This window comes from Pinus tabuliformis, chromosome 3_1, assembly GCF_031772625.1.
Source record: "Pinus tabuliformis cultivar Carrire ecotype Pingquan chromosome 3_1, CPIR1, whole genome shotgun sequence".
In the NCBI taxonomy this organism is placed as follows: domain Eukaryota; kingdom Viridiplantae; phylum Streptophyta; class Pinopsida; order Pinales; family Pinaceae; genus Pinus; species Pinus tabuliformis.
Genome location: NC_142301.1, coordinates 72,532,667 through 72,541,881, shown reverse-complemented (window position 1 = coordinate 72,541,881; position 9,215 = coordinate 72,532,667).

The window sequence follows — 9,215 nt, the reverse complement described above, 5'->3', positions numbered from 1 at the left end:
TTTGGTGATAATTTATTATCCTTCTTAGATTGCTTTAGGGACATTTGCTTATATGGTTGTAGCCGTAGGAATACCCAATCACCTACATCAAAACTTCTCTCACTGCGATGTTGATCTGCCTGTTGTTTCATTCTATTTTGTGCCACCACGAGGTTATCCTTTAAGAGTTGGAGGACTTGTTGTTGATGTTCGATGTGATGTTCAACTTCCTGAACCTTAGAATTTTCTCTTAAATATGATGTGATGGATGGTGGTTGATACCCATAAAGTGCCATAAATGGGGTCATTTTTGTTGCTGTATGGAAGGAAGTGTTATACCACCATTCAGCCAGAGGCAACCATTTGACCCATTGTGTCTGTTTATCAGATACAAAGCAACAAATATATCCTTCCAAACATTTTTTTACTATCTCAGTTTGCCCATCAGATTGAGGATGATAAGATGAGCTATGAGCTAATTGAGTACCAAGACAAGAAAATAATTTTGTCCAAAAATTTCCAGTGAAAATGGGATCTCTGTCACTTACAATAATCTTTAGGTTTCCATGTAGCTTTTGAACTGTTTCCATAAATGCAGTAAAAACTGTACTGGCTTTAAATGGATGTGATAATGCACAAAAGTGTGCATACTTGGTAAGTCTGTCAACTACCACCATGATGACACTCTTTCCCTCAGACTTGGGTAAACCTGTGATAAAATCCATTGAAACCTCCTCCCAACGTTGGCTTGGAATGGATAAAGGTTGTAATAGACCTGGTGTCTTAATTGTTTCAACTTTATTTTGCTGGCAAACCAAACATTCCACCACAAACTTTTGAATATCTGATTTAAGGCCATCCCAAAAAAATTCCTTCTTAACCCTGTGGTAAGTTTTTAAAAATCCTGAGTGCCCTCCTAAGGGAGAAGTGTGCAATTCCATAAGAATCTTTTTTTTAGCTGGGAATTCTTACAGAGGTATAAGCGATCTTTGTACCATAACGAATCATTTTGCCAGCTAAATGTATCAGAAGTACTGGAATCTTGTTGTAGCTTTTGAATAAATGCCCACACTTCTTCGTCATTCTTCCATTCTCCCTTGCTTCGTTTATCCAATCTGGTTGGATAATAGAAATGGCACACAACAATGCTTCCACATCCTCATCCTTTCTTGAGAGTGCATCTGCCACCACATTTTTCTTCCCTTTTTTGTAGATGATTTCAAAGTCATAACCCAACATCTTTGTGACCCACTTTTGTTGCTCTTCAGAGGATAATCTTTGTTCTAAAAAGTATTTAAGGCTATCATGATCCGTTTTTACCTTGAAGTGTCTTCCCATTAGGTAGGGTCGCCATTTCTTAAGTGCATGGAGTATTGCCAACATTTCCTTCTCATAAATAGCTTTGCTTAAAAACTTTCCCTTGATTGGATGACTTTCAAAAGCAATGGGTCTTTCATCTTGCATTAGAACAGCACCAATTCCATTTCCTGAAGCATCACATTCCACAATAAAGGTTTTTGTGAAGTCCGGCGTAGCTAAGACCGGTGCTTGGCACATTGCCTCTTTAAGATGTTCAAAGGCCTTTGTTGCTTCCGAAGTCCATGAAAATGAATCTTTCTTCAATAATGTTGTTAGAGGTGCTGCTATTCTCCCATAATTCTTAACAAACTTGCGATAATACCCTGTCAACCCAAGAAATCCTCGCAGATGCTTTATGGATGTGGGGATTTTCCATTCCTTAATGGCTTTAATTTTGCTAGGGTCTACCTTAACTCCTTCATGAGATACAATATGACCCAAATATTCCACCTCCTGGACTCCAAAGAAACATTTGGATCTTTTTGCATATAATTGTTTCTCCTCCAATAGTTGTAACACCCTGTCAACATGTTCAACATGATCCTTCCAAGACTTGCTGTAGATTAGTATATCATCAAAAAATACTAACACAAATTTTCTAAGGAATGGTTTGAAAATTGAATTCATCAAACCTTGAAATGTTGAAGGTGCATTGGTAAGGCCAAAAGGCATGACCAAAAATTCATAATGACCCTCATGAGTTCTAAATGCCGTTTTCGGAATGTCTTCAATCTTCATTCTAATTTGATGATATCCTGAACGAAGATCCAACTTGGTGAAGTAAATTGATCCATGCAATTCATCCAGTAATTCATCAATAACAGGAATGGGGAACTTATCTTTAATAGTGAGCTTGTTGAGCTCCCTATAATCTAGACACATGCGCCATGATCCATCCTTCTTGTGCACCAATACTACTGGAGCTGAGAAAGAACTTTGACTCGGTTGAATTATACCAGCCTCTAGCATTTCTGCAACCATACGTTCAATTTCACTTTTTTGGACATATGGATATCTGTACGGCCTGATGTTTGGAGGAACACTTCCTGGAATCAGATGAATAGCATGATCATGATCACGCATAGGTGGGAGACCTTTGGGAGTCTCAAATACCTTGGAATGATTGTCCAGGACTTTTTGGAGATCTGGAGAAATAGATGATTCCAATGTGGAAACATCTAGCGAACATAATTGTGCAATTACACCTCTTTGCTCCTTTTTTAGAAGCTTTGTCATGCCATTAGAGCTAATTATCTTTCCTGGTTTCCCTGCAATACCCCTTAATTCAACTTCCTTTCCTTCCGCAGAAAATTTCATGAAAAGTTCTTGAAAATTAAAAGCTATTGTACCCAAGGATTGTAGCCATTGGACTCCTAGTACAACATCAGCACCTCCCATTGGAATGGAAAGCATTGGGCTAGTCAATACATATTCTCCCATGGATAGCTTGATATTATGGCACTTTCCAGAACAATTTATTGTTCCTCCATTTGCAATCATCACTTGACACTCTGGTGCTGGATATAGGAAGCAATTCAATTCTTTTGCTACCCTACAATGAATAAAATTGTGGGTGCTTCCTGAATCAATCAAAACTATTACCTTTTTCTTCTTGATTTGTCCTTCTATCTTGATGGTTTGAGGAGTGGTAATTCCCGCCAATGCATTACAAGATATGGTCGGATTTATTTGTTCTTCATCTAGGCTTTGTTCTTGGAATATATCCTCTTCTTTTGACCTTTCTTTCTCCTTTTCTTCTTCCTCTTCACAATCTATGTAGAATAATTTCTTCTCAGCACACTTATGACCTTTTGTGTATTTGCTATCACAATTGTAACAAAGCCATTTTGCTCTTTTTTCTTCCAATTGTTGTGGTGTCAACCTTGTAGGTTGTGGAAGACTATGGGCAACAACACTTCCGTCTTTATAGTTGTGAATGGTATGCTTCCTAGTTGCCATAATTTTGATTTCCATTTTTCTTGCTAACCTGAATGCCTTCTCTAATGAATCAGGTTCCCAAAGGCGCACATCATGTTGGATATTATCCTTTAAAGACCCTATGAACACATCAATCCTATGCTCCTCTGGAATATCTTTTACCCTTATGTTCAATTTTTGGAACTCCTCAATGTGCTCCATTATTGAACCCTTTTGTTTGAGACTTATCAATTGGCTAAAAAAAGTGTTGCTTTTTGTATCCTCCTAATGTGCTATCAATTCTTCTGTAAAAATTGCCCAAGTGATAAATTGTTTACGAGAACAAAGCCATTGATACCATACAAACTGATTTGGTTCCAAATATAAAGTTTCCATACGTACCTTTTGTGTGTTTTGCACATTATTGAGATCGAAGAATTGCTCCATCTGTAATATCCATGTGGCGGGATCCTTGCCATCAAACTTCCTCATATCGATTTTTGGAACATGGTGAGTCTTCGATCCAACATTAGAGTCTATGGAATCATGATTAACATTTCTTTTGTTCTCATCATGAGTTTTCTTTACTACCTTTTCACCATTAGTGACCCTTTCTTGTAGCAACTTCTTCAATTCTTCCATGTCTGTCTTCAAATCTATCTTCAAATTTGCCATCGAATCCTCCATCTTAGCTTCCATGCCCTTTATCTTAGATTCCACGCCATTTACCTTAGCTTCTGTTAGATTTTGTGAGCGTGAAATTTGTTGCACTTGTTCTTGTAATTTTGATATATCATGTAGCATTTCTTCCTCTTCTTCATGAGTCATGCTAGAGCTTTTAGGTTCCTTACTAGGTGTTTTCATTTTCTTTCCTCAGGGCATTAGTTACCGATAATAATGCTTTGCTATGCCCTTTGAATTCCGTTAAACCAAGCTTACACAAAAATTAAAAATAAAAACTACACACCTTTTTTCACTTTATAGAAGCCTGATATTGAATCTGATGTATCTCTGTAATTTCAGATCATCCAATTCTGAATTTTCTACCTGTAGTAGCCTTCTGCGTCCTCTTTCCAATGCCACAAGTCTGAGCCAAATTGGATTCTCCAAGGAAGAGTTATGTGAAATCTCCCTCAGTGACTTGCTTTTAGACTAGTTCAGTAGAGTGAACTTGTACGACGTGCCACGAGTCCCTGTTTCAACCCTTGAATCTGAAACAAACATACAAGAAACTACAGTCCATCCTCTTTCTGTACCTTCTTATGAAATTTCAATCCGATCCCCAGAGAGAACGTTATGACGATTTTCCCCAAGTCACTTGTTTTGAATGTAATTCAGGAGTCTACAAAAAGACCAACTTCCTCAGATCATATCTCCGCAAATATCACGTGAAAAGCTCTTAAATTTGAACCCAAGGTTCAGCGTGATTTCTTCTCAAATGGGTTTTTTTTGCGACTTTTGAAATGTCACAGAAAAAAAGTTATAGTGAAAATTCCACGATGACCTGTTTGGAGCAGCGAAACCCTAGAATCCAAAGCTCCGATACCAAATGTTATGAAACCAGCTCACAAAAAGATAGAAAAGAGAGATCCACTGGTATAGAAATTTTTGTGCCTTACAGCATTGAGCATGAAATGTCCATAATCCAAGGGATCCAAAGTCCCTAAAAGAGTTGTTCCTACCCCTAAAGGAACAAGGTCAACAAAAGACAGCTTCTCCCAGAAGTTCTCCACCAAAAACAACTCAGAAACAGTCAATTCAGGATCAATTCAGAGGCTCCACTAGCTGCCTGCGTTGAAATGAAGAGGTTACACTGGCTAGGTGCACTGCAACGCAGGTGGAAGCACTACCAGGGTGCGTTGAATGGGAAATGACAAATGGCAAGCTCATTCAACGAGGTGGAAAGACCCTGGAAGCTTCCAGAATCTTCCTCAATGACACTTGCCTCAATGAATTCGACCAAGTGATGAGGAAGAGGTTCTCAACCTCCAAGTGGAAGCAAGAATTGACAGAGAGAAGCCACAAGTCAAAATATAAGCTGACTCATCCTCTCTGCTTACATCTATATATGGATCTCTCACCCAGAGGTTCAGGAGGCTGGAATTTTGTACTTTGCATAGAATTGTTGTTGGTTTGAGATTGAGATTAGTACATTGGGTGATTTATGCTTTGTTGGAGGAGAGGAAGGGATTCCTTTGCTGGGAGGTAGATGCTAGATCGGGACTCACTTGGTTGTATCTCCTCTTGAACTTTATTATCATATCAATAAAGCTATTTGAGTTTCTCCTATATGCTTTTATTTCAATGATGTTTTGTTATATTTGCATATTTAGTTTATATCTGATCCCAAACTAGTTATGAATGTAAATCCATGTCTTTTGTGTAGTTTTCCTCTCTTGTGATCTTACAGGAACTGGGTGAAGCTGGACCAGTGAAAGAGCAGGCAGGGGGAAGCGAACAAAAGAGAGAGTGATTGGATCGACAAACTAGCGGAAGACACCGGTTAGTTACATCCTTCTTTCTCTATTTACATCTCATAAAGAAGAATACTCAGATAGTTTTCCTTGTTTGTTGCTAAGGCACTATCACACCTTAGAGTGGGATAGGGGCATTCCGAATTGGATACTTTTGCCAAAAACAAATTGGCGACTCCGCTGGGGAGAGTATCTTGTTAGTTTATTTGTGTTTCTATTGTTGTTCATCTCATAAACTCAAGAGTGCCGAATCGAACTGCATTTGCCATTTACAAATTCAAAGTAGAGATCTGCTACTCTAGTCCATTCGCTGGGCCTGTTTATGATCTGAACAGCTGATCCACAAGTGCTCTAACAGCCCTTTGTGATAGATCTTAGTCCTCCTATAAATCATCCTTCTAATTGTACCTAATTGATAGCTTTTATCCAGCCAAAAACTGTAGATTAAACTGCAAATCGTGACCCAGAACCCAGAAACAACTCTCGTTTCTGCTTCAGCGCAGACTCTGTGAAGAGGTTCTGCATTTCAACGCAGGTCCCGTGAAGGCTACCTGTGCTGAAGTTCAGTTTCTCTGTGCTGAGGGTGCGCTGATCAGTCTTTGCCTTGTGCAGCTGTGGTTCCCTGCTTCCTTTTGCTCAGTTTTATCTCTGTTTTTTGCAGCCTGTTATCAGTCAGTGTACCTATCTGAAACCCCTTTTATTTGCCTCAATTCCGCCTCAGTTGTATAAAGAAACTGTATTTGTTCTTTGTGTATTTGTTACATCATTTGCAGTTTCCCATTACAAAAGTAAACTAGTCATACTGTCGCCCTTAGATCTAGACCTGTCGTAAGTGTCATTTTGATCTTAGGAGTGAGTTCGTTTGCTGTTCACAGTTGATTACGCTTTTACTTTTGTCTTTTGGTTTGAATTTATGCATTTCAAGTGTCGAAACAAGTAAATCATAAAGTGTCGTAATCGTCTTTTTTATTTCGAAAAAGGAACTTGTTTGTGTTTTTCACTTGAAATCGAATTCAAATTTGTACAATAGCTTTCTTTTTAGGCATCAATATTAAGAAAGTGAAAAAAAATACATGCATATGTGCATTTTCATTTTGACAGTTTGTATGTTGATTTAGGGAAAAGTGCATTACTGTGTGCTCTATGGTCTTTGAGAGAAGATGGTGTCCTTCTTTTCCCCTTGTAGCTATGATTTTCATTGTTGAAAAGATATAAAAGCTTGCTTATCATCTTTAGACTGCATTTAGGAATTGTATCATACATCTTGTGGTGATCCAAAAAGGCAAACTTCTAAGAAAGATCAACCTAAAATAAATTGAATGAACTTAACAACGCTTTGTAACATAACGCACAACATAGAGGTCTAGGCTAGAGACGTGTTCCGGCGTCGTAAAACCTGGTCACTGGTCGCCTCACTGATGGTTGGGTGATTCCTCCTGAGAGGCGATAAGTGCCACTACGGATTGTGCTCCCACGTACCGTTGAGTATATATTGGGAGACCCCTATAGGAATAAAACCTTTATCCATAGGATGCCGTGTCGGCCGCCCTACTGATCGCAATGCACTGAACACAGCATTCGGGAAGATTGACCGCCCGTACCCTAAAAAGTATTCTGCGGTTTTGCGAAAAGTTTGGCACACCCTCTACCTAGAACTCCAGAGCACTTCCTTTTGGCCTTTTTCAGACTCTATAACGGAAAAATTCCTTCCGAGCATTTGTCACTTCGGGTTCGTTAAAACATCGAAGGAGACTAGAGTCATCTTTAGCTTTTTCTCGACTCTTTAAAATTGAAAAAGAAAGTTGTGTCTAAGCGTCGTTAAAATTTATTTTAAACGGAACAATCAACCCCTTTTTCCTGCGTTGATCTTTAGGTTGAGAAAATGGAGCCCACCAACCAAGGAATTCCCCTTGGTGGAAATAATCCTAGTCCCTTCTCCTCTTGGGGAGATGTTGGTGCGCCTCATATGGCCACATTGTCGCTTCCAGGACTGACAATTGGCCTGCCGGTCTGGCTCTTCTCAACCAATGTCGTTCAGAACACCACTATTCCTGAACAGTCGAATCAACAATTAGATGAGTCTAGAATTTCCCACCAACCTTCTACTTCCTATAATTCTTCCTCTCTTCCTTCCTCTTCGCGTGACGGGACTGGTAAAACTAAAAACCAAGTTCCTAAGGAGAAGAAGGAAAAGAAGAAGAAAGAGAAAAAGAAGAAGGAGCCAAAGGAAAATAAGGGAAAACAAGGGTCGTCTGATAAAACTCCACACACAGCACTGACCAGGCCTAAATCGCCATGTGTCATTTGCAAGGGAGACCACTTTCACAGAGATTGTCCTTGCATCCCTCGGATACTAAGGGACTGGTCTCCCCGTTTGCACAATCCGGTGTCGTCAACCTCTGATAGCCATGTTGAAAGTACGTTGTCAACTAGCGAAAGTGAAGTTCCAGGACAAAAAGGGAGAACAAGACCTCCCTGTAGACTGTGCGAAGGCGACCATGCCCTCCACCATTGTCCCTTCTTAGACGAGGCTAAAAGAGTCTTGGGAGATCGCCCGGTTTCACTATTACGACTTCCTCCTGGATATAAAAAGCTCTTGCCAAGTCCTTCGTTAGCTGAGAATCTAGCTGGCCCGCTCAAGTGGTAGGCCGAAGCGTCTATCATTGAGGATAAACTGACTGAATCCATACCAGACGAAAGTCAAAAGGTCGAGGCGGCAGTTGACCCGGTCTTGCCTTCAGAGGATTTATCTTCGAATGATACAGTCACTGAAGAGGATAAGGATGACACCATCCAGATTCTTTTCATCAACACAGACTCCGACGAACATGGGGGCAATGCACCCATTCCTTTATCGCAGGAAGGAAGTTCGTCAGAGCGATATCCGGTTGTCTACTCGGTCCCACCACCAAGCAACCTAGTTGTATCCTTCGACTGGAACCAACTAGGCAGACCCTGTTTGCCAGCCAGCATACCATTCAGAATTATCGTCCAAATATACAAAATGGTCATGGCTGGCACCATCATTGATGAGGGGGCATCTGTGAGTATCCTTTCCTCTATTGCTTGGAAAGCGCTTGGTTCGCCACCGCTTTTGCCTGAGATGAGAAATCTAACAGGCTTCGATAAAGGAACCAGTCGACCTTTAGGGATTCTCCCCAATGTGCCTATCACATTGAAAGGGAAGACCATTCAAATGAACGTGATGGTCGTTCAAGGACCCTTGGATTATAACCTACTCCTTGGATGAGACTATATATATTGCATGGGAGCCATCGTCTCCTCACTCTTTAGAGTAATGTGTTTTCAGAACGAAGGAAGAGTGGTCAAGCTCGTGGACCAGCTTTCATTTCCCAGATCACGCATCACAAATAGTTATATACCATCCCTAAATGGTCTCTTCACGCAAGAAATGTCTCAACCTACGGTCCATCCTCCCGATGAGCGCGAGTGATTCGAAAGGATATGACTGGAACCCAGGGGGCA